A 24,893-nucleotide genomic window follows, 5' to 3' on the forward strand; every position below is an offset into this window, starting at 1 on the left:
CAGCCTGTCTAATTTCTAAAGCTGGTCCTTTCACACTTTCCACAATTCATCTTTTTTTCTCTGTCAGAACAGTCACATTCTTCTACTAAGAGTCATATTTGTTCAATCAGATTATCAAAACATTCTTCTCCCACTGGAGTAGGCATGCATCCTGAAAATAAGTGAAGTCTACGACAGGCTGAATTCTCATTATAAGGCTGCGTAGTCTTAGCTAATTCATCCACAGCTCTAATAATACACTCAGGAGAACTAGCTTGACTTAGTCCTAAACATTCTTTGATTTCCAGAAGTTGTCTTTCACTATCATCACCCGGGACATCATGTGTAACACTGTGTGTAGAATTTACACTAAAACATGGTGTACGGACAAAAACAGACAAGTGCATAAGTACAAAAAACTCCAGATACATAAATCAGTGTGTATGCCAACTTCCATGTTCTTCCGCTCCATAAATCCCGGTCAGCGTGAAATGTAACGCTCATGAATGCACCTGCTGCCCCACCTCGACTCCTCCCAGAATTTTGCATATTTTAATATGCAAATCAATATAAATAGCCCTTTCCGTTCAGTGTTCGGTTAAAAGACAATGGAAAAAAGCATGTGAAAAAAAGAATTTCAACAAGGCAAGGAAAAAACGTACTATTTGTTGGCTTAAACAGTGGTATAAACAACAAAAGGAATTCGATTGAGTGATACAGAGTGCAGAGAAACTCGAAAGCTCAAGTTCATAAAGTTGCACAGTACCCGAAAAAAAAGAAGTGGTCAGATATCAAAGTTGCTGTAAAAAGGCGAGTCATTGCCCACTGTCTGAGTGTCATACGGAAGGCTACTAGGCTACAGAGAAAAAAGAAAAAGGGACATAGTGAAAGAAAAGTCAAATGTCCACTTCAGTCTCGTAGTTTATTTTGTCATTAAAGTAGAACATTTTAAACTTAATCTTAAAATTGTTTAATTTACTAATTTCTTAAGACCAAACTAAAGTAGCACGTTAAATGCTTTATATTCTGTGTGTTTTTCTATGTACTCTGTGTGTGAATCACTATGTGCTTCTTAAACGGGCTTTCTCTTCTGCCTCTTTTGCCCCCTACACTTCGCCCCAGATATTTTTCCAATCACCTACCCGGATCATTCAAACTTTAAAAAAAATGATTACCTGTATTTTATTGGTTTTTTTTATTTCAATTTTATTATAAATATCAAAATAGTGTGTTTTTTTCGTCACCTGAGTATCGACAGTGCATTGTGGTGCTGAAGAATAAGCAGTGTGTCGCAGACAGTGCAATCTCAATATATACGCTGCCACACTACGTGCCATATCATGTTATAAAAATTTATAATGGCAAAAAGTGTTCTGTTAAGGCAAAAGAAAACTGGTAGATGACGGCAACCACATTTACATGTTTTGAAAGAGAACGGTAGATTTTATTTTATTTTACATGTTAAATTGATTTGTTTTGACTACGGGGAAAACAGTATCTTTAATGTATAGCTGGTGCAATTGGCCTGGAGACTAAATCGAAAATGGGACTGTAATTTTTATTGAAAGTCTGATAAAAATTAAAAAACATTATATGACATAATAATAGTCTTAATGAGCACTACTTAAATGTATTTCATATGCTTTCTGTTAACCTTAACATTCCAGGTATATTTTAAAGTTTAATTGTATTTCACATATTTGGTTAATTTTTTGGCAATTTTAACATGTGCATTTATTAAACCAAAATAAATTAGAAGATATAAAAAAATTAGGTACATTATTTACAGGGGAAAACTGTGGAAGGCGAAATGTGGTCAGGGCAAAATGTGGTGGGGGTGAAATGTAAGGGACTAAGAGTGGGATACGAATTGTTGTGGGTGAAATGTGAGGGGCAAGTTTTCCGTAAACCGGGGACAAGAGTAGCCCATTATGCGTTGTCTCCTGCAGAAACCGTAGGACTGGTGGAGGAAGATGTGTGTGAGGCTCAGCATGGACCCCTATGGATGCTGAAGGATTAGTGATGGGGACCCAAGCCATGAATGAGGGTTGATTGTACCAACTGAACATTTGGAATACTAAAATGTATATTGAGATTATAATATTGTCATCATGAAGTGCAAAAAAGCATTTATATTTAAATTGTTATATTCATTTAAATAATTTAAACTATTAATAATTATACATTTATAACTTAAAATTTCTATGATCTTAAAAAAGTTTCGAAGAATCTGTGTTTTAAGGTTGAAGTTAGCTTTACTTTCACAGAGATAGTTTCTGTATTGCATTTGGTTATATTCAGAAAAGTGAAAAAGCAAGGACGGGCACTGGCAATTGATACATTTGAAAAGAGAGAGTACGGTTGAAATAGAACAATCTGAACCAGAAGAACATTCATTACATTGTGTGTCTGAAACCACCAGCTCACAAACCAAACACTTAAATTAAACCATTGGGCTGCAACTGATACCCATTCATACGCCCAGCCTCTTGAAGCCTCAATACATTTACATGAAAGGTTCTCTGCATTAAATGTACAGGTAATTTTACAATATTAATGTAATTATATAGAAGCCCTCTAGTTCAACCCTATAGCTCATTGTATGACTTAAAGCCTGTCACTTAACCTGCCTGTGCTCCTCTTGTAAAAGTTTCAGTGCCTTATGATACTGTTTCTCTATAGGAAAGTGCTGTAATAAATAATTAATTATCAAGTAATTAGATATAAAAATATTCAATTTTTATATGTACATTTTATATGGCATTTGTAGTCCATGTGGAGTTTTTGTCTAGTCCCGTGTGTGGGTGGGTTTGCCTCCAAGTAGTCTGGTTCTCCACCCACATCCCTAGGATATGCAAGTTAGGACAATTGACAATTCTAAAGTTTCCCAGTGTGAGTACAGTATGAGTGTTTGTGTGTGCATGTGTGTGTATACCCTGTGATGAAGCAATGTCTAGTCCAGGGCTGTTTTGTCTTGCACAAAAGCTTTGTTGTGATACGGTCTGACCACAAATAACTCTGAATTAGATTAAGCAGGTTTGAGAAAGGTTTATTATAATATGAATTTCTTTTCTTGAGTTTTGTCACATTTTATATGCTTTTCTTTAATTTACACAACATGTGTAAAGTTACGCAATGGTTTATTTTGTCAAAGAAATTAGAATAGTTAAAAGTCTCTGGGGGTGTGGGAAGTGAGAAACAATTTTCGGGAGTTGAAGGAAGCCAAGGAAGAAGTTGGTTTAAGGCAATAACTGACTCAGGGTGGAGCACACTTGAACTCCGTCAATAAACAATGCATTTTTTACTACACTTACATATTGCATAATGTTACCATTTTATCCAAATTTCACCCAAAGGCATATTTTGCTTACTTTTTGATTAGTTATTACATTTTAATATACTGTAGCTCTGTTTTTTCTGTTAACAGGTGTTTAAATTATTTTCTGCTAATAGCATGTTATTAGTCAGAACTGTAAAGACGTTATTGAGGTTGTGATAACATATATAAGTTTCACACAAGAACAGGCAAGGAAGTTTGTGTAAGGAGTTTATGAAAAAGACAATGAGACTTTCACAAGCTTTTTTCATTAATGTAACAACAAACATTATTTCTTGTATAGGCTAAAATCAAGCAAGGAATGCCTAAATGTGCTTTAGCAGGTCCTGTTTTTGACAGTCCCCCCTGCCTTCACTCTCTAAGAAGACAAGAAGAAATTCCAAAAATAAACTTTTAGGAAAAAAGAATGGAAGAAACAAAGTACAAAGGGAGAACCCCTTACAGGTAGGTTGAGAGTGCAATGGGTGTCAAAAAATAAGGTAAATACAACCCACAAAACAGAACACAAGTATCCCGCTTTACAGAGTTAGATGGCCAATCGAACGTTACCCCCTCAGAAATACAACACAAAAGTACAAACTACTTTTTCTTGCCCAGTGCTCCTCAATGAGTGCAGGCATACAGTACCATAACTCTCAAAGCAAAATGCAAGAACAGATTATACCACTTACTAAATACAAAACTATCATAAAACAAAGTAGAAATGAATTAACATAAATGAAAAACAACAATATCTGTCTATCGGATAAATGTAGGACCACTGCCAGTCTATAGAAAAAGAGTCAACGTGTCAGCCAACCAACTGCCTCCCCACTATTGGCCATTCAGCAGCTGAGTCAGTGTTGGACTGGCCAATCTGATTAATGGACCCTTCTACCCAATGATTCCGGAGCCTCTTTATCTGAGATGACTTTTCCAATGGCAGACAAACAACTTGACAGTAGAGCAATGGCTCCAAGTGCCACATGAAAATATCAAGAAACAGAATAGGAGATATTTAGTAACAATGTATAAATATCATATTACTTATATTTTGGTACTAATGACTAACAACAAAGATGTACTATGCACAGCTAATCAGCAGCTCTAGCCTGGGTATTCTAAACTGAAGTAGTGAGCCTTCAGATAGGATTAAAAAGTTAAGACTAGAAGGGCACCTCTTGTAGTAGCAGGCAGACCATTCCACAGCTTTTTGACCCAGTAACTAAAAGCTTGACCGCCCACTGTGATTTTGTTAATCTTTGGAATTATAAGTACGTTGGAATCTTGAGTTCTTAATGTGCACTCGGGTTTGTAAGTAATGATAAGTTCAGATAAGTAAACAGGGTCTTAGCAATTTAAGGCTTCATATATTTTAAAGGAGGATTCTGAAATCTGTCCTAAACATAGCCGGGAGCCAGTGTAATGTCTTAAGAATTGGAGTTATGTGTTCATACTTTCTGGTTCTTGTAAGAACTTCTTTGAATAGCATTTTGAATTAACTTAAAGCTGCATAAAGAATGATTTGAGCAGCTAGTGAACACCACATTGCAGTAGTCAGTCCTATTGTAACATGTTCAAGAACCCTATTTCATATCTTCATTACTATATGGTGTCTATGTATCTTTTATGATCTAACATGTGTGTACTAATTTAAAAATGTTAAGTATAAAAGGGCTCTTTAAATAAAAAAATAAGTTTTATAACATACTAGTGAAGCTTCATCTGGTGTGCTGTGTACAGTTTTGCCCTTCAGCCTATAAAAAAGACATACCAATGCTAGAGAAAGTCCAGAGAAGAGCAACTAGGCTGATTACAGGACTAAGAGGTATGAGTTATAAGGAAAGATTGAAGGAGACTAAGAAGAAATATGATTGCAGCTTTTTACAATTAACATAAATTTAAAATAAGAACACACAGATGGAAAGTAAATTTTGTTAAGGGTAAATTTCACACAAATATTGAAAAGTATTTCTTTCTACAGAGAAGCCTAGACACAGAATAAATTACCACAATAGTATGATAGAGTGTATTAGTATTAGTATTAATTAGAAATTAACTGGATAAAGTTGATTAGTTTGATGGGCTATACAGCCTGTTCTTGTCAAAATTGTTCTAATGGGATAACATTATCAACATATTCAGTATGCAGTGTAGAAAGAATAAAAACATTTAATGCTGACAGTCCATGAATGTCCTTTTCCATAGGAACGTCATAGCTCCTAATTATGTGAACCTTGTTTTTAAATTTCTGAATGTTGTTGTGATCCCAACAGTCAAAAACAGAAAATTCAGCATACAAAATTGTTCACTTTTAACTAATATTGTCAGAGCATGATTTTTATTAAATTAGCACAACATTCTTTAGAATTCTTAGAGTGACTATATATGAAATCTTTTTTCCAAGCTTCATATATGTGGGTATTAAGGTGTGTTCTAATTATACAAGATACAGAAATGGTATTTCATGTAGTTATTCTATATTCAATTGACTACTGCAGTGCTTATTTTCAAAGTTTTTTTAAATTGCAGTTAATTCAAATTACTTTCACATGATTCTCTACTAAATCTAGAAAATATTTTTAATAAATTTTCATTTCTACTGCCACCTTCTTTGAATGACCAGGCCCCCCACACCATCCCTACTATGTCAACAACTCCTACCACGTCAACTGGTATAGCCAGTGATGAGTCCACTTCTGACCATCAATATGGGCTGTCCACACCTGATGACCAAGTGAGGAGACAACTAAGCAAGTTACATAAAAGAAAAACTGTGGGACCAGATGGAGTCAGTCCTCAAGCTGTTAAGGCCTGCACTGACCAACTTTATGTTATTCTCTGCTACCTGTTCAATCTGTATCTGTAAGGCTCCAGCAAGTGTTGTTGCTGTGGAAAACATCCTGCTTTGTTCCTGTTCCAAAGAAGGCAGGCACCTCTTCACCTAATGACTACAGACCAGTGGCACTTATATCTCACATCATGAAGACCTTTGAGAAAATGGTACTTAGACTCTAGGAGTCCTGTTGTGGTAAAACACCTGGACCTAATGCAGACTGCCTATCAGATAAAGATTGAAGTGGAGGATACAATTATTTACCTGCTCTACAAGGCTTATTTTTAGCTGGACAAAGCTGGCAGCACTCTGAGGATTATGTTTTTTGACTTCTCCAGTGCTTTCAGTACCATCCAGCCATCCCTTTTAAGGGGTAAGATCAGAGATATTCAGGCGGTTGAACCTATGATGTCCTGAATAATGGACTATGTGTTGGGCAGACCACAGTTTATGAGATTCAAGGACTCAATTTCCAATATGAATGTGAGCAACACTGGAGCACCACAAGGAACAGTCCTGTCTCCTGTTTTCTTGTTCTCTATACACCTCAGACTATAAATATAACAGCAGGTCATGTCACTTGCAGAAATTCTCAGATGACTCTACACTTATGGGGTGTATCGATAAATGGGGTGAGACAAAGCATAGGGGTTAGGTGAAGAACTTTGTTTCTTGGTGCAGAAAGGCCTCTCTACAACTCAACATAATTGATTATTGGCTTTTGCTGCATCAAAGAGCCTCTATATGTAATCACTATTCTGGAAGTTGAGATAGAGGTAGTGCACTCCTACAAGTACTTGGGGGATCCACATCAATGGCAGGTTGGACTGGTCTTGGAACACAGAGGAACTATAGAAGAAAGAGCAGTGCATGCTTTTTTTGTAGGAGATTAAATTCCTTTAATGTGAGAAGTGACATCCTTCACATCTTCTACAACTCTGTGATGGCCAGTGTGATTTTCTACGCCTTAGTTGTGCCGGGCTGGTAGCATCAATTCAAGAAAAGCCCACTGACTCAACAAGCTAATTAAAAAAGCAAGCTGATTTATAGGACACACTCTGGATTGAGTGAATTAAAACAAAACCCAGTGTCATTGTGAACAATGCTACACATCATCTCTCTGACACACTAAACTTGAGGATTTCCTGCCAACTAATCATTCAGCAGAAGTGTGTCAAGAAATGCTACTGGGGGGGTCCTTTATACCAACAGCAGTATGCCTGCATAATGCCTCACTGTGACTGAGAATGCCAAGCCAGAAGTTTACTTTCTTTTCACTTTCTTTCTTTTTAGTCATTACAGTGTGTGTTCAGATGGTATTGTATGTGTGTATACATATTTATTCATTATTTTATTTAATGAGCTTCTGTAAAAAGCTAGGAATAGATAAACTACTCTCTATCAATCTATTGGTATGTTTTTCAGTATACTGTATTGTGCAGAGATTTATTTTTCTAGGCATCCTATTAACTACAATTTTTGTTTTACTCTCCTCCTGGCCATATCTCTGTTGGTATTATTTGGGTTTAATTTTAGCTCAAGTTTATGTTAATGGGGCGTGATAAGGGATCGGTTTACAAAAGACCCACCCTAAAAGGCGGGGTTTAGAGATGATCAAATATGACAGTGGTCCAACCCCCAGGGGCGGGGTATATTTCATATTTTCATATTTACATATATTTATATTTTCATAAACTATTTTCATAATTTGGGGCGAGGCTTAAAGTCATTAATCAAATTTGGGGGTGGGGCTTATAGTCATCAATCATCTGTGTGACTGACAATAGCCGTCTGTATAACTGCTCACAGTTATTTTGTGCCCAAATGACCTTATAAATTCTACAGGCATGGTTTTTCTCAGTTCCTCCCTCCCTCACAGGCCATGCAATTAAACACTTCAACTTTTCAAAAAGCACATGCAGAAGTCTTAAAAATACATTGGACACTGTTCCTTGTGAAACATGAAACATGTCAGCAAGAATCTGATGCCCAAGATGCAATTTTAGTTTCATAAGTGTCAGCAGTATGCGCTGAAATTTGGACAAATAAGAATTTGTGCCCTCAGACAAACAAGGTTCAACATACTTGTACAGCTTTATCAGAGTAGAATAACTATGGAGACCAGTGTAATAACGAACTTTATCATCATCATCATCTTTGAACTGGGCTTCACACAAAGTGAATGACTTTTTCTGTACATTGCTGCACTTCGTACATCAAAATGCACACTTCTTTTTCCAGGCCCTCTTCGTAGCCACCCACGATATCTGTTTGTGCCTCTCTGTGTGTACTTGCTGATTCAACTGATGGTAATTCTTCATTCTCCTTGTCATCGTGCTCTATCTGCTGATTGAACATGGCCTGTGAGCTCTGTGCATCATTAACATCAGGCAAGACCTGCCAAAATATTTATCAAATATAAACTGATGTTCTCAACGTATTCATTAAATTACCGTACTTAGATTTTCTTTTCAATTAGCTAAGTACCTGTTAAAGAAAATTTCATACAGACAAAACTTATAACAAGTGATCAGGACAATAAAAAGCTGTATTTTATTCAGGCAAAAGGGGTTGAGCCATTTCTTCATAACATTTGAAGGAAATAATATACTACTACAGTAGGACATAAACTCTAATCACAGACAAGAATGACAAAAATGAAGTTTACCTTTCTCTTTTTGGAATCAGTAGTTGTAGGGCATTGATTCCTTCTCTTTTGCCAAATATATCGGTTAACTGTACTAAGTATTGCTGTTCGTGAATCATTAGCATAGCCTAGTTTTAAGTTAGGAACCCAGTCAGGGTTGACTTCATCCTGCATATATGCTGGTGCTCCTGTCAAAAAGATGCTTTGCTGAGTTACAAGAGAATTTGCTGATTTGGAATAGAAAGCAAATACTTTGTATTTAATTAAAAGAAACCCTTTCGATAATACAAATAATCTTTTCAAAATGGATTTACTTAAAGACATGCCAAAACATTACTGATAAAAACTCACTATGGAGTACAGGATGTTTTTAACATTTCATCATTAATTATGTCTAAAAACTCACTATGGAGTACAGGATGTTTTTAACATTTCATCATTAATTATGTCACTTTTATATCCCTATTTTGGAAGGCACTAGTGTGTACGCGAAAGAAACTTAGCTTAGGGTTTTTCTTGCTGCTGTTACTACAGCCAATCACACAACAGTCGATAGTCATGGTTGTCCAACTCATTCCCCAGTAAATTGGCTGCCACTTCTTTTTCATTTATGCATACTTTGATAATGACATCAGCTTAATACGATCCATTGGTTGTCATGGATTACTATGTCTACTTTCCTATCTAAAGCAGTCATATCTACAAAACTAAAATATTCACCAGATGACTTGTATCGACTTCGAACAAACTATGAATTGCCTGCTGATCTCCTGCCGCAGTGCGGCATTCTCCGACGACCAAAGTACATTCACTGGGGCTCTCGTAGTCATTTCTGTCTCAGCAGGAGTAGCAGTGGGTCTATTCCTTCACTTTGGTCTAAAAGACGCACTTGTCCACGTATTTTTGAGCGACGTGTTGATCATAACGTGCTGATTCCTCTGGTAAAAGCACTGGAATATATGTCCATAGACACTTCGTGGTTTGGATTATTTAATACTCGATCTATCTCTAACAAAGCTCTGCTGATTGGTGATTTTATTATAGACACTAAGATGGACTGTTTATGTCTTACAGAGACTTGGCAGCAACCGGGTGATTATTTCCATCTAAATCAAGCGCTCCCTCCAGGGTTTGTCTGCATCTCTAAATCCTGTTCTTCTGGGAGGGGAGGAAGTCTGACAATAATTCACCGCAAAGACACATTTCTTGGCACCATTGACACCTCATTTTATAATGTCCATTTCCTCAAAACTTGTGTAAAACAGGTGGATTGTGTAGTAGAATCCTGTTGTCGTTTTAATTTGTTACAAATTGAAATTGCTTCATTTTATAGCACAGAACAGTTTCTTCTTTCAAGCATACTTTACATTTTAATAAACCTCCTTCAAAAAGTTGTCTTGGAAAAATAAGCGGGTCCACATCTTATATATATTTATGTACTACTACTACCAATATCTCCCACATTCCATTCCCACAATTTATTTTATTTTTGCTAACTTACAGCGGCTGGGTTCGCTTCCCGGGTCCTCCCTGCGTGGAGTTTGCATGTTCTCCCCATGTCTGCTTGGGTTTCCAAAGACATACAGGTTAGGTGCACTGGCCATCCTAAATTGTCCCTAGTGTGTGTGCTTGGTGTGTCTGTGTGTGTGTGCCCTTTGGTGGGTTGGCGCCCTGCCCGGGGATTTGTTCCTGCCTTGTGCCCTGTGTTGGCTGGGATTGGCTCCAGCAGAACCCCGTGACCCTGTTTTAGAATGTAGCAGGTTGGAAAATGACTGACTGACTGACTGACTGACTTACAGCGGCTGTAATAAAGCGATTAAAAAAGTTATTACAAATTCCATTTAGAGAGTCGGTTTGTTTGTCTCCAGCGTGTGATCTGATAGTGTCGCAGACACCACTGCCCAGGCTACCCCTAGAATCTAGTTACTAATATATTGTAATATCCCTTCACAGGTGGGCAAATAAATCTCGCAGGCAAGTGGTGATAATTGTCCAAAGAAAAACTAATCAATGGTGTTATTTATTTTCTTCTGACTTCACAAGACGAAAAACAACGTAGTCAGGACAAACAACAAGAACTGAACTCAAAAACCATCCCACCACCACAAGTTAAACACCCTCTTCTTTTACCTGAACCTCCTTTTTCCAAAAGTCCCTCATCCCCAGCACCCCAGAGGCTGCTCATTAAGAGTGGCAATTGTGTCTGTAAAAAAGGCTCCTGTGTTTCTCATGTTAATAATGACAGTAGTCGAGCAATCAGTTCAAAGCTGGTCGTGTTGTAAACTGCTGTAATGATACACAACAAAGCAAACCGGATGCTGACTCAGCCAGATGACATCATCATGTGCTGCGCCAGCCTGCTAGCTAACATCCCTTAACATCTTTCCTTTCTGAACGAAATTAGCCATCAAGTGTATAACTAGAATTACCATTGACACCAAGTAAAACTATTGTTTTTTTTTTTCTCATAATAGACCTATAGGAAGTAGCACATTTTCTTAAATATAAACACAGTACGTCTATATCTATATACATGTGTACATACATATACTTTTTTTTTTTCTTAAACAATGTAATAGCAACAATAACATTACAAGTAGGAAAAATGACTGAGAAATAACTGCAAGAACAAGGGGGGGTGGTACATCACAAATTGAGTCTGTTGGGAGGCCTGGATACCCGACCAAAGCGTGAGATGACTGTGGTATGTTGTGCGGGGGTGGCATCACTAACATCAGTACAGGAGTCGTGAACAGGGGGTGTTGTTACTATTGCAGGAGATGACTGATCCCCCTCCTTGTGTTGCTCTGCCTTGCCGTTTCCTTCCAATTGACTGAAAGTTGCTGAAGTCCCAGACTTTAAATCTGAATTTTGCATAGAGGACTCTGCAGGCCTCAAGTCCACTCTATTCTGACGATACAGTGAGCCATCTACTTCTACTAAGTAGGATCTCGGGGCTACCTTCTGCACACAGGATCCCAGCTTCCAGATGCCCGTTTGATCACCTGGTAGCGGCTTCATCCGAATTGCTTCCCCCACTGAAAGCTCTGGGAGATCTTTTGCACTGCGATCATTTGCTTTGTTATCTGTTTTCTCTGACGTAGTTTCTCCACAACACCCGTCACAACACTGGGCTCTAATAATGCATTGGCAACTGGAAGGGCAGTCTTCAAGCGCCTGGACATTAGGCGCTGTGCTGGGCTACTGTCCATTGTTTCAGTTGGTGTGTTATGCCACTGGAGTATGGCCTTCCAGGCGTCAGTGCCGTCACACAGTGCTTTTTTGATGAGATTCTTTGCTAGTTTCATGGCTGCTTCAGCCTTGCCATTAGCCTTTGGGTGCCGTGGGGAGGATGTGCAATGTTCAAATTCCCATGCTGCAGCAAAGGGTCTGAATTGAAAGCAAGCAAACTGGGGCCCATTATCGGTGATTACCCTATCAGGTTGACCATACCGGGGAAACTGTGCCTTACAACGTTTGATGGTTGTTTCTGCAGCCAAATCAGGTAAGAGCTCTATCTCCCAAAAGTCCGAATAGTGGTCAACCAGCAGCAGAAAATCTTTACCGTTGTGCTGGAAGAGATCGATGCTGATGATTTGCCAGGGTCTGGTAGGAAGTTCATGAGACATCATTGTCTCTTTTTGCTGCTTTATAGCGTATTCATTGCAAACTGTACATTTGCTCTTGGTGCTAATCTCATTTTGTCCTTTAAGCACATAACATCACAAGTGGCCCCAGAATCTAATTGACATTGCTGTGGTTTCTTGTGAAGCTGCAGTGTAACAAGCTACTTCTTACCTCTAGCACCCATAGTGCCAATGCGTTCGGTAGAATAAACATCATCATCAGCAGAGCTGCCTGCTTGGTTTACCTCTGGTTCAATGGTAAGAAGTTTACCTTCCATTTGTCTTCTCTTGCTTTTCAAGCACACTCTAGCGAAGTGGTTGGCTGTTTGACATAAGTTGCATGTTTTTCCATATGCTGGACAGTGCTCCCTCCCACGTCCTTGTGGACTTCCACAATATTTGCATGTCGGTCGATCTGTATCTGAGACTGAAAACTGACTTGCCTGCTTTGCTGCGGTGATGGGTTGTGGCCTCCTAGTAATTCGCTTTGAGGTAGCATTAACACTATCCATGGAAGGTTTATCCAACTCCATCGACCTAAGTCTCATGTCAGTGAGCTCTGCTGATCGACATGTCTCCATGGCCATGGCCAGGGTGAGATCTCTCTCTCGTAATAACCGTCTGCGGGTTGCTTCGTTTGCTATACCTAGCACGATTTTATTGCAAACAAATTCGTCTCTTAATGCTCCATACTCACAGGTGGCGGATTTTTCTTTTAACCGTGTAAGAAAACTGTCAAATGCCTCCCCTTCCTCCTGTTTGCAACTCCCAAATACATAGCGTTCATAAATAACGTTCTTTGTAGGTTTAAAGTGTCCCTCTAATGCATTTAGAATAGCCGTTACATTGGACTGGTCCGCTGCTGAAAGATTCAGGTTGTGCTTGTAGACATGTCTGCACTCGGCGCCCATGATACTCCGCAACGTAGCAGTTTGAATTGCGGCGTCCTTCCTATTAAGCTCGATAGCAATGGCATAATCTTCAAATTCTGACCTGAAAACATCCCAGTTTGTGCCCAGGTCGCCACTCATTTTCATTGCCGTAGGAGGCGGAATGTGTGTTGCCATATCCGCGGATAAGTCCAGGATGAGCGCGACTACTAACTTGAATTGATTCGCAGCGGCGCGGCCCTTGTCTGTGCTTAGGATGCGAAAGAAAAGCAGTGCATTTTTAGTCTTCGGAGCCGTGTGGTTAAACTTCTGACACCATGTTTCTCATGTTAATAATGACAGTAGTCGAGCAATCAGTTCAAAGCTGGTCGTGTTGTAAACTGCTGTAATGATACACAACAAAGCAAACCGGATGCTGACTCAGCCTGATGACATCATCGTGTGCCGCGCCAGCCCGCTAGCTAACATCTCTTAACATCCTGTGCCTTTAAGGCGCTGAAGCATGATCACGTGAAAACCGTGGCGTGTGCAGTGAGCATGTGCGTTTGTGAGATGTACCTCGTGAAAGCTGGAACTACTGGAGCCACTAGAGAAAGTTTAAGTTTGTGCGTTGTTGACCAAATGTAAGTGCTTATGTACATATTTAGAAGTTAAGTGTTAAAAGTTAGAGAGAAAACTGTTCTGAATTAGTAGTTAGGTTAATATTTTACGTTTCCACATTGAAATTGTAATTGCAATTACGTTGAAAGTGTGAAGCTATAGTGCCACTTATTGGACATTTGTGTATAGCATAGTGAGATAACATGTACAGTATATATGTACTAAATGTCTTATTTTGTTGTTTGCCTGTTAGAACCACACATACACCTACTCACCTACCTGTACAGTTGTTCTACTTCATGTGAAATGTTGGCATCTCAACATTAAAGCGATGTTCCTGAAATGGTTGGATTAGTTCCTGTGTTCTAACCGACACACCACAGCGACTACAGCGTATTGCAAGTCTGCTTTCTTCATAACAATTTTTGGTCCTTCAAGCCGGAACGCAGTGGTTACTGTGGAACATGTATCCTTACTCCAACCAGCAAGCTGGAGCGACCTATCCAAGAAGACAGTCGCGCCCTCTGCGTTACTTAGAAGATTATGATTTAAGCTATGCAGGCTACAGGGTTCTAGAAGCATCATCTTCACTGCAGCCAGGAGTACTGCACACAATTTACCAAGAAGAGGATTATGATGCCAGCAGAATGTTGTTACCTCAAACTCTGCAAGCGCAAGCAACACCAAATCGTAGAGATCTAGAGATAACTTCACCAGGAACACAGAATAATTTTCATAGAAAGCTACAGCTTGAGAGAGACTATGAACACTCACAATCAAAGACAGCTTGCCTTTCTAATATTAGTCCTGAGTCATTAAGAAGGGCTGGACCAGTTCCTGCACCACGGACTGTCTATCGAACACCAGTGCCATCTCCTAGGACTTCAAATACCCCTTGTAACTACAACTACAATGAGGACCTGCCAAGAATGCAGAAACAGTGGGAAGGAGATAATGTAAGTAATAACAGTTTTAATGCACCTTTATCACCTGTCCACAAGCAGGAGGATCCTCAACCTAGCCAGGAGTCTGATGCGATGATTGACCTAATAGAAGAGATGGTGGCAAGGATGCGTGAAATGAGAGCCCAAAGTAGACAAGCCAGAATTCCATCCTGCTCTTCTCCACCTAGACCAGATTCCCTTTCCCATTTGAATCGTGATGCACTTCCTCAAAGGACACCAACCAGGCAACATCCACCCTTACATCAGTACTTTGTGGATCCTAACACACCTGCTCCTACTCCTCTTCCTTGTCCGCCTCACCAGCCTCCTCCGCAGCCATTTCACCAGTATATCCTGCAACCTCCTACATCCACAGAATGTGATCAGTACACTCTTGATCATCCCCAGTGGGAGTACTTTCCACAGGCACAAGAGACCTTCTATAGGGGACCTAAACCTTCAATCCCAGACTTCATCCATAAAGATCCCAGTGAGTTTGCACGGCTCAAGATAGCTCTAACCAACCTTCTCCCTGCAAGTAGTACAGAGCTATTCAAGTACCAGATTTTGGTTGAGCACCTGAAGTTAGAGGAAGCCCGTTTAATAGCTGATGCATACCTGAACTCTCTTTACCCGTATAGTGATACCATGGCAGCTCTTACTGAGAAATATGGACAACCTCATCAATTGGCTTTGAAGAAAATTTCAGCAGTCATGAACTCTCCAGCAATTTGTAGTGGGGATACAGAAGCTTTTGAGAAGTTTGCTTTAAATGTGCAAGCATTAGTAGGTATGCTGGGAACCATAGGGCCTGAGGGTGACGTTGAACTCCGATGCGGATCTAATGTAGCTCGTCTGTTGACAAAGCTTCCACCAGACCTTCGGGTGAACTTCCGCAGACACATGCTGCATAGACCAGGAGCGACCTATATTTTACTTGATCTCTCAACTTGGTTAAAATTTGAAGTGTGGTGTCACGATTCAGGAGGACAGCCCAGACAAGTGGAGAAACACAGAGAACCTAAACGTGGACCAAAACCAACTACGGTCTTACTTGGAGCAAACCAAAGCTCTGCGACTGAGACTTCCAACCCTTCTATAGATGAGCCATCAGAGAAGAAGAAAGAAAAGCCTAAACCTTACTGCCCATATTGTGAAAATATGGAGCACTTCCTTAGTCAATGTCCCACATTCCAGCAGTTCACTAAAGAGCAAATTATAGACTGGATCAAAACCAAGAAACGATGCTGGAGGTGTGGACGTTCGCATCAAGCAGCTCAGTGTAATCTCAAAACCCTGCAATATATGTAAAGGGAAACATCATAAGGTCTTGCATGAAGTTAACACTCTCCCCCCAAAACAGGATACATGTGTGCTGAGTTCATCTACTGAGACTCTTTATGGCGACAGACCCACTGATGGCAGTTATGTATTGCTTAAGGTAGTTAAGGTAATGCTTTATAATGGCAACAGAGCCTTGGAAACCTACGCAGTAGCAGCTAAAGAGCTTGGCTTAGAGGGAGAATCTGAAAAGATGATGTTAAGGACAGTTAGACATGACATTGAGACATTGGAGGGAGCATCAGTTTCATTTATGCTAACTCCTGCAACACAGCCACAAAGGAAATTTAAGATCCAGCATGACTTTACTGCAATGTGGCTAGCATTGGGTAAACATTCGTACCCGATTACTACTCTTCAGGAGAAGTATCAACACCTTAAAGGCTTGAATATTCCTCATTTTAAAAATGCACATCCCCTTCTACTCATTGGAGCTGACCATCCCCACTTACTCAACCCACTCAAGCCTGTACGCCTTGGCCCACCAGGAGGGCCAGCAGCAATCAAGACTTCTTTGGGATGGACATTGCTAGGACCTGTAAGGGGACTTAAACTTCAGATGTCTTCCACGCAGTGCTTGTTTTCCTCCTTCCAGTCCCCAGATACTGAACTGTTTAAAAATGTGGAAAGACTTTGGCAACTGGATTGTTTGCCCTATAGGAATGTTGAATCAGTCACTCGATCCAAGCAGGATAAAGAAGCCATACTTCTTCTTCAAAGTCAAACTACTCGAATAAAAGTGGACGGAATTTAGCGATACGCAACCCCTTTGTTACGAAGAAGTGACATGCCCTGCCTGAGTTCTTCATTAGAAGCAGTGATGCCAAGTCTCAGAAGTACAGAGAAAAGACTAGCAAAAAATCCACAACTTGCAGCCATCTACACTGCGGAAGTAGAGAAACTGGAGAAAGCAGGCTATATCGCTAAAATACCAAGGGAAGCAGTAGCTAGTCAGGAATCATGGTACATCCCTCACCATATGGTTCATCATAATGGTAAGAACAGGCTAGTTTTCAACTGCTCATTTCAGTTCAGAGGATCAACGCTAAATGAATACTTGTTACCTGGGCCCACTTTAGGCCCATCACTATTAGGAGTGCTAATTCGGTTTAGAGAGCATACTGTGGCTGTTAGTGGAGACATTAAGGCTATGTTCCACTAGGTACGCCTGTTAGAAAGGGATAAGGACCTCCTTCGATTCGTTTGGCAAAATTTTAGACAAAAGATGGATCCTGACATCTATGAGTGGCAAGTTTTGCCATTTGGCATGACTTGTAGCTCGTGCTGTGCTACATTTGCCCTGCAAACTCATGTTCATAATCATAGTGAACCTGGTGATGATATAAAATTAGCAGTTGAGAGGCATTTTTATGTTGACAATTTTCTACAGAGTTTCTCCACATTTAAAGAGGCGAAGGACATGGTGGATAAATTAATAAATCTTCTTAATTTAGGAGGTTTTCAGTTACGACAGTGGGCTAGTAACAATCCTACTGTGATAGGTCACTTACCAAAGTAAGCACTGTCTGAAATGAGTGAACTGTGGCTAGCTCAGGATCGAATACATTCTCCAGAGCCTACACTGGGTTTATGCTGGTATTGCTCTTCTGACACTCTAGGCTACAGACATCGGAAAATTAAGTATGACAGGCCCACACTAAGGAATATTTATAAAGTTCTAGCAAGTCAGTATGACCCACTTGGGTTCCTTATTCCATTCACTACTCGGGCAAAGGTATTAGTTCAGCAGCTCTGGCAAAAGGAGCGACATTGGGATGACCCTCTCTTCCCTGAAGATTTACTTCAGGCCTGGTGCTCATGGGAGGCAGAGCTAATTCACTTGTCAAAGGTTACATTCCCCCGGTGCTACCAAACAACTGATATGGATGTCCCAGAAACCAGATGGGAGCTGCAAATATTCTGTGATGCCTCAGAATGGGCCTATGGTTCAGTGGCCTATCTTAGAATGGAAGACGGTAAAAGCAACCGGCAGGTTTCCTTTGTAATGGCTAGATCCAGAGTAGCCCCAAAGCATCAGCTTTCAATCCCAAGGTTAGAACTTTGTGCCGCTTTGACAGGGGCTCAAGTTTCCAAGTTACTCAAAACAGAAATATCCATACCGATCAGCAGTGTCACTTTGTGGACAGACTCAACAACTGTTCTTAATTGGCTTCATTCTAATTCATGCCGATTTAAGGTATTTGTGGGCACCAGAGTAGCTGAGATTCAAGAGCTAACAGAACATGATACCTGGCGCTACGTAGACTCTGCTAATAACCCTGCCGATTACATTACTAGAGGAAAGACCTTAATAGAGATAGCGAAACCAGGTCACTGGCGATTTGGACCACCCTTTCTCCTACAGCACCAAAGGGATTGGCCTGAAATGACTTGTACCAATGTTGCTGAAGATATAGCCAAATTAAAGCCTCCTAAACCCTGTACAGTCCTCCTATTTTTAGTACCAGCTATTCCAGATACTAGTCAGTTTCGCACCTATGGTGAGTTGTTAGAAGCCACTGTGAGATTAGTTGAAGGAGCTGAGCAAGATCATCAACTTTGTGCCTCTGATTACCAAAAGGCTGAATTGCTACTTGTACGAAGGGCTCAAATAGATAGTTTTCCTGATGAGTTCAATCAACTACAAGAAAGTAAACCTGTTTCTTCTAGTAGCAGACTGATAGCCTTATCTCCAGAATTTGACCATTCCAGTGAAATTATCAGAGTTGGTGGTAGGCTGCGACGAGCTGAGCAGTTGGAATGCGATGCAATGCATCCTATTATATTGGATCCTACTCACCCTGTGACAAAATTGCTGATTCAAAGATTTGATGAACAACTTAGTCACCCTGGACCAGAACGTTTATTTGCTGAAATTAGGCGCACATACTAGATCCTGAGAGGAAGAGAGGCAATTAGGAAACATCAGCATGTTTGCAGAGAGTGTCAAAGATGGCGGGCTAAACTTCAAATGCCTAAGATGGCCGATCTGCCACTAGCCCGGCTCCATTTATTAAAGCCAGCATTCTATAGTACTGGAGTGGATTGCTTTGGGCCTTTTATTGTGAAGGTTGGCCGTCGTAATGAAAAGAGATGGGGAGTAGTATTTAAATGTCTTACAACCAGGTGTGTCTATTTGGACATATTTAATAGCGTGGATGCAGACTCTTTCTTAATGACCCTTCGACGCTTTATTCCCCAATGGGGAAAACCCTATGAATTGCTTTGTGATCAAGGTACAAATTTCCGTGGAAGTAATCGAGAGTTGTGTGAGGTCTTTGCAAGTTTAACAAATGATCTTAAGTTGCTTCTGGCCAAACAAAAAATTAGGTTCCAGTTCAATCCACCAGGTGCACCACATTTTGGTGGTGCTTGGGAGCGGGAGAGTCGTTCGATAAAGACTGCACTTAACATAACCTTGGGGTCCCAAACAGTTACTGAAGAGGCGCTGAGGACAATTCTAGTGGAAGTAGAAGGGATCTTAAAAGCAAAACCTTTGGGGTACGTTTCTTCCAATTTAGCTGATCTTGACCCAGTGACCCCCAACTATCTGCTTATGGGGCGGCCTGACTCATCTCTTCCTCAGGTTGTCTATCCTGAATCAGATCTCTTGACTAGAAGGAGGTGGAGATACAGCCAGGTGCTGGCAGATCGTTTCTGGTCATGCTTTCTTAAGTATTACTTACTGAATCTTCAGACACGTTAGAAGTGGCAGAAACAGGCAGCTAATCTAGCAGATGGAAGGGTAGTAATGCTTCTTGATCCACAGTTACCCAGAGCTTCATGGCCTGTAGGTAGAGTGCTGCGTGTCATACCAGGAGCTGATGGACGAGTTCGAACAGCTGAAGTAAGGATTAATGGAAGAGTGTATACTCAACCTGTGACCTGACTTATAGAACTTCCAAAAATACCTGACGATGAGCCTTCCAGTGACAAACCTTCAGAATGATGTAAGAGGTCAAATTTGGTATATCAAATTTGGGGGCGGCTGTAAAAAAGGCTCCTGTGCCTTTAAGGCGCTAAAGCATGATCACGTGAAAACCGTGGCGTGTGCATTGAGCATGTGCGTTTGTGAGATGTACCTCTTGAAAGCCGGAACTACTGGAGCCACTAGAGAAAGTTTAAGTTTGTGCGTTGTTGACCAAATGTAAGTGCTTATGTACATATTTAGAAGTTAAGTGTTAAAAGTTAGAGGGAAAACTGTTCTGAATTAGTAGTTAGGTTAATATTTTACGTTTCCACATTGAAATTGTAATTGCAAACACCTTACGTTGAAAGTGTGAAGCTATAGTGCCACTTATTGGACATTTGTGTATAGCATAGTGAGATAACATGTATATATGTACTAAATGTCTTATTTTGTTGTTTGCCTGTTAGAACCACACATACACCTACTCACCTACCTGTACAGTTGTTCTACTTCATGTGAAATGTTGGCATCTCAACATTAAAGCGATGTTCCTGAAATGGTTGGATTAGTTCCTGTGTTCTAACCGACACACCACAGTGACTACAGCGTATTGCAAGTCTGCCTTTCTTCATAACAGTGTCTCTGCCCGCCTCTATTTTTTTCGTTACAATATTACTAACAGTTATGCTAGACTGGAGGGTCCCTGAGGCTTTCAGCAAGCTAGCTATGCCACAGCCAAAATGGATACAAAAAGTTACGCTTTAAAAAGATACCAGGGTATGTGTGCACAATAGGGAGGCGTATTAGGGCCACAGAGAAGGAAAAACAGTTACAGAGAAGAAGAAAATAAAATTACAGAGACAGTGAAGAAAAAAAAAGTATATGTCGACATGTCCACTTTATTCACACTGTTTATGTCGAGATTAAAGTCGACATGTTGACTTTATTTTTGTAGTTTATTTTGTCATTATAGTAGAACATCTGAAACTTCATCTTAAACTAAATGTTTAATTTACTAGATTTCTCAGATCTCGTCATAACTAATGTAGCATATTAAATACTCCGTATTAAGTGTTCCCCGAGCCATTTTAATCGTTACGTGCTTCTTATACTGATTTCTTCTTGCACTGCGAGGACATGCAGGTAGCAATCGCCACATATGAGCAAAGGGGACACGGTGGCGTGGTGGTAGTGCTCTGCTGCGGGGCCAAACAGGCCATAAATCATATATTTTCGAACGTAATCTATTGGTTGACACGTGAACACTATTGGTTTATGAATATTTACTATTGGTTTGCATATGTGCAATAATGGTTTCATTCATATGAACTACACTGGTTCATGTCCGTATATTATCGGTTTGTGTGTGAACTCTATCGGCTTGTATACGTATGCTTTTGGTTTGCATATGAACTATATTGAATTGAACTTTATTACTGGTTCACATGCGTTTGCTATCGGTTTGTGAGTGAATTACATTGGTTTGCATGCGTATGTAATTGGTTTGCGTATCAGCTATATTGGCTTGTGTTCGTATTATACTGGTTTGCTTACGTATAGCACTGGTTTTTCATATGCACTATACTGGTTTCACGTGGGTAATATATTGGTTTCGCATATGAACGCTATTGGTTTTGTGTATGCACTAGATTGAGTCCTTGTCAGTCTTCTACCGGTTTTATGTGTGCGTACTATGCCGGCTTTGTGAAAGTAAAATGCTGGATTTATGTGTGCACCATATCGGTTTTGCGTATGAAACATACTGGTTTAAGAACGCACACTATTGCAGTGTTGTGTGTGAACTATATCGGTTCTATGTGTGAACTATATTGGTTGTTCACGTGGTTTTCAGAGGCAGTGGGGGGGCAATGAAAAGAAAAATAGAGGGCTGCTACAGTCAGCCATTTTCAAACGTGAAGAGGAACAGGTAGGAGTGATAATTTAAAACCACTGAAAGTTTTTGCTACAATAATGTTATGAAAGGGTTAGGAGGTAAATAAAACTGTTTAATGGTATTTGCCCATAAGTCTGAAATTAAGTGTAAACAGTTTAGTTGGTGCCTCTCATCAATTGTCAGCTGTTTCGGTGTGTTTGGACCTAACAAAAAGTGTTGGCATTTGTGAAATCGAATTAAAAAGGGAAATAATTGAAATAATTAATGAAAATGTCATCTGAACACGAGATAACTGACTATTTTTTAAGTATTAATGATACAGTATGCAGGCTTGAAACTGTACAGAATGACGCAAACCAACTTGAAAGAATCCATCGTCATCTTGGAGATCATCTTCAGTTAATTTTTGTAATTCTAAATACCCTTCATTCATTGTCTAGTGAAAATCAATCCTTTTCCATTCTGAGCCAATTACATAATGTGCTAAGATCTGTTTATGATCAAACAGAGGAAAGAATATTGTAGTTAGAAAGAAATGAAGATTTTTTTATTCAAGAGCCTTCAGAAAATCAAGGAAGATTAATGATTAGTCATTTCTTTTCTGGTAGGCCAGGAAGACCAAGGTAAATACGTTATTTGTGTTATTCTTTGATCTAATATTATAAATCATTTTGCTTTAAGAAATAGTGACAATTGTTTTCAGCACAAAATAAAGAAAAATATCCTTGCGCTTTAAAACTTGCAGTTGCATTTTGTGTTGAGTATCAAAGAAAGGTATAGTATATCAATAAATGCTGGTGATGTCTAAAGTCTTGTGGCCATGAAAAAACTGAAAATGTAAACTACAAATACTTTAAAGCTGGCTGTCTGACTAAATGTCAGCTTAATATTTTGTAGTTAGAATATGAAAATTGTTCTTGAATTTTGCAAAAGGATTGGTTTAGTTAAATTTTTGTGTTGTGTGTTTATTGTTCACCTCTCTTCTTTGCTCCTGTGTAGTGTGATGAACCCCATTGCTTATATACTAATAAAAATTAATGAAAACTGTTGAAATAAATTAATTAAAAGCCTGGTATATTGTTTATGTACAAAGTATATGAAGTTACTAAGAAAAATTCGGTGAAAGGTTAAAAAATTTTCCTGAAATCTGCAAAACTTTAGTAGCAGAGACTTACAGAATGTTTTGTATTGTTTTTTATTTTATATATTTCTTTACTAATGAACATCATCCTAAGGCACTTTAGAAGTGCAGATCTTTTACACAGTAAGACAGTGGTGGTTATTGAAGTGCCAGCCATGTGGTTTATAATAAAAGAAGCACATTGCCTGTCTTACATTTCCTTATTATTCCATTAAACCAAATTACATTGAAGTAGAGTTAAAACAGAAATCTATAAATTAATCTTATAACTTCATAGTGGTACAGTAGTTACTGTACCTTTCAGTTGAAATCTAGGCTTGGTCTTTGTGTCTTAGGATTTTGCTTGTTCTTCATGTGTCCATGCTGGTTTTTCATAAGATATGTAGATTTTCCTCCTACATGTGCACTAAGTCCATTGGTGACTCTTAACTTGGCTCCTTATGAAGGCATTTGAGCTGTGATGGACACACACAAATTCCAAAGTTGTTTTCTGCCTTGGACCTGTTGCTGATGGAATTGGCTCCATTCTCCAGGTCTCTGAACTTTATTTTAAGATAGTTTGAAAATGAGTGAGTGTTTGGTTGTAATGTACTAAATAAAAATATTTTTTGTATTAATTTCAATCTGTCTTACAGATAGCACTTTCACAATATTTTAGCAGTTGTAATTACTCCTGAATTTAGGAATCCATTAACTCTCATAAACCCTTACAGAATACTGGTGCAACTAGCTGGGACCTCAGAAATTATTCTGAGTAAGCAGCATGTCCATAGCATGATCTAGACAGATCTCCTCTTAGTCACATTCATTAAGGAACAGATACACTTATTGGCAGTGCAGAAGGACCTGTATAGTACAAAACAGAGTACAAAGAATATTCAGTTTCATATCTGCCTTTTTACTTTGTTTCAGCTGGTGTCGTAATGTGCCTTTTGTCTCCATTGTCCACCCACACTATTGCACTTCAGTAATGTTTAAATGTTAATGTAAATCCTCAACCATACAGATAATTAATTTCCATATAACTATTAATTCTTCTCAGTCTTTAACTCATCCTTATTCTAGCTGTCATTTTAATAATTACATTTTTTTTTGCTTATGATATTTTCAGTAGCATACAACAGAAAATTCTTTGACATTTTGTATTTCTGCATAGAGGTTTATTTCTTTTTCCTCCTAATTTGCTACTGTGACAGATACTTATGCATCACACCATTCTGGCAAAATGTATAACATTTTACAGTGTATACTTTAATGTTCCTGTGTAAAATAAACAGTTAAAATTCTAAGAAGGTAATGTATCAATTGAATGTAGTATTTTCAGTGTATTTATCAGTCAACAACAACAACAACATTTATTTATATAGCACATTTTCATACAAAAAGTAGCTCAAAGTGCTTTACATAATGAAGAAAAGAAAAATAAAAGACAAAATACAAAATTAAAATAAGACAACATTAGTTAACATAGAAAAGGAGTAAGGTCCGATGGCCAGGGTGGACAGAAAAAACAAAAAAAAAACTCCAGATGGCTGGAGAAAAAAATAAAATCTGCAGGGGTTCCAGGCCACAAGACCGCCCAGTCCCCCCTGGGCATTCTACCTAACATAAATGAAATAGTCCTCTTTCTAGTTAGGGTTCTCACGGAGTCACTTGATGCTGACGGTCATACAGACTTCTGGCTTTTAATCCATCCATCATTGTTGGAACATCATGGAGCTTTGGGTAGATGGTGGTGGCGCAAGCCACCACCAAAAGGACACCGGAAA

The 24,893-nt window shown here is 39.2% G+C and overlaps 2 protein-coding genes across 6 annotated transcripts in view; both read left to right on the forward strand.

Moving 5' to 3' along the window:
- Nucleotides 1-14,886, forward strand: part of LOC127528414 (uncharacterized) — a 191,767-nt gene extending 176,881 nt beyond the window's left edge. Inside the window, exon 2 of the mRNA XM_051929136.1 lies at nucleotides 14,148-14,886. The gene's annotated coding sequence lies outside the window, so the exon portion shown is untranslated. The remainder of the gene's footprint in view (nucleotides 1-14,147) is intronic.
- The window catches only part of LOC114664075 (interferon-induced very large GTPase 1-like), a 421,773-nt gene that overhangs the window by 358,628 nt on the left and 38,252 nt on the right, over nucleotides 1-24,893 (forward strand). The window lies entirely within an intron of this gene.

The sequence above is a fragment of the Erpetoichthys calabaricus genome, chromosome 1 (genome assembly GCF_900747795.2).
Source record: "Erpetoichthys calabaricus chromosome 1, fErpCal1.3, whole genome shotgun sequence".
In the NCBI taxonomy this organism is placed as follows: Eukaryota; Metazoa; Chordata; class Cladistia; order Polypteriformes; family Polypteridae; genus Erpetoichthys; species Erpetoichthys calabaricus.